The 1,932-nt window shown below is 53.0% G+C and overlaps 1 protein-coding gene across 1 annotated transcript in view; it reads right to left on the bottom strand.

Moving 5' to 3' along the window:
- Nucleotides 1-1,932, bottom strand: part of LOC113203124 (uncharacterized) — a 9,160-nt gene that overhangs the window by 3,821 nt on the left and 3,407 nt on the right. The window lies entirely within an intron of this gene.

The raw sequence follows: 1,932 nt of genomic DNA on the forward strand, positions 1-1,932 counted from the left end.
GGGGGAGTCGGGTAAGAAATCGGATAGAGTCTTGATGTGTGGCTTTCGTTCTCATTGCGCCCGCGTCCCCGCGGAGGGGCGTAACTTTTATCTCCTCCGTATCACAAAAACGATCCAGCTTCAAAACAGCAGAGAATGTCTGCGGCTGGACGCCTGGCCGCCCCCGCTCCACCACGGATCTTGACGGAGGAGTTTCATGCCGGCCTGACTCGTGAGACCCGGGTTATTATAGGGAGTAAAGGCGAGCGGCCGGAACTCCGACCTCCTCTTCTATTTAAGACCGATATTTTCGCGCTGTATTTTCCAGAGAACGTCGATCCCTTAATGACCGACAGCAGTACGACAGGCGGACTTGCCGAGGGTGCATGCGAATGCCCTCCTGCCCCCCCCCCCCTCCACACCTTTTCCCTTTCTCTGTCTTTCTCTCGCTCCGAATTGCGACGGGCTGCTGATCCGACACATTCAGCTCACTCCAGTCAATGAGCAGAGGGGCGCGCGGCGCGCGGTCGAGGATCACGCTGGCGTCTTTTCAGGTGGGCTCACGGCCGCGCACGGCTCGCTCGCGCCAATCCCACAGAAAGGCTGGGGAGAGGGGGCGACGAGTAGGAGAGAGGGAGAGAGAGGAGCTATCCTATTTCTCGTCAATACATGAATAGCGAGTGAGGCGTAACCTTCGCGTTCCTCTCTACGTGCTCTCCCCCCCCCCCCCCTCTCTCTCTCTCTCTCTCTCTCTCTCTCTCTCTCTCTCTCTCTCTCCCCCCCCCTCTCTCGCTCTCCCTCTTGCTAGTGGCGAGCGCGGTTGGCGCGTGTTGATGGTCGACGCCTGAACACGAAACGGAATTGCACACTTTCAATAGCGCCTGCACAGTGCTTCTTCTTCTTCTTCTTCTTCTTCTTCTTCTTCTTCTTCTTCTTCTTCTTCTTCTTCTTCTAGTTTACCCCATCCCAAAACACACACACACACACACACACACACACACACACACACACACGGATCTCCTCATTCTCAATAACAAAGTCATTTTCCAGTCTTCGTCTTTGCACGAGGCAGCAAGCAGCCCATTTCTTGTAGTGATCGCTCTCTCCCTTACTGTGTGTGTATATTTTGACTTGCTACTAATCATATACGCCCCATCATAATCCCCCCAACACCCCTCCCCGCACCCCACTCGTCTGTGCTGGCGCTGCTGGCGCTGCTGGCGCTTGCTGGAGAAGCACACTGCTTGGCTGGAGAGGGCTGAGGGTCTGCCGAGGAGCTGGCCCGGGGAAACTCAAGGCAACTAACTCTCTGGCGCTCCCGGAGCATGGCAGTGGCGAGCCCTCCAATCACACGGACACACACACACACACACACACGCACGCACATACACACACAAGACGCGCGCGCGTGCACACACACACGCAACCCTGCTCCGGCGAACACTCGCAGCCCCGTCCCCCATCGGGACAGGCCGATATCTCCTAATCAGCTGTTTATTACAACGTCTGAGCTGCTACTCCTAGTGATATCGTATTTAGCGTCATCTATAAAAATATTGTTGATAATGGACCTGGCATAAAGCTCGGGTGCTTTCCCCTAATTTTACCGAAATATCTCAGCAATTATTGAACATGATTAAAATGTAATAATAATAATTACAATTTGGTTCATGGATATTTTTGACACTAAATTTTCATATGGAAGATATTTTTATGCCCCACACAATTCAGGTAGATTGCTATTAACTAACAAACTTATTACTGTGGGCAACACATTTTCTCCTGTGTGCCGATGACATCCTGTATCCCCCTCTCCTTTTCTCTTTGTGCTTGTGTGTGTGTAAGCCGGTGAAGGCCGGACACAGGACCCGAGCCCGCTTCCATTAGCCCCACATAAGAAATCATATCACCATAACGTCATCAATAAGAGCTCGCCCCACACAACCCAGCCCC

Source organism: Frankliniella occidentalis, unplaced genomic scaffold, assembly GCF_000697945.3.
Source record: "Frankliniella occidentalis isolate FOCC.00 unplaced genomic scaffold, Focc_3.1 Scaffold201, whole genome shotgun sequence".
In the NCBI taxonomy this organism is placed as follows: Eukaryota; Metazoa; Arthropoda; class Insecta; order Thysanoptera; family Thripidae; genus Frankliniella; species Frankliniella occidentalis.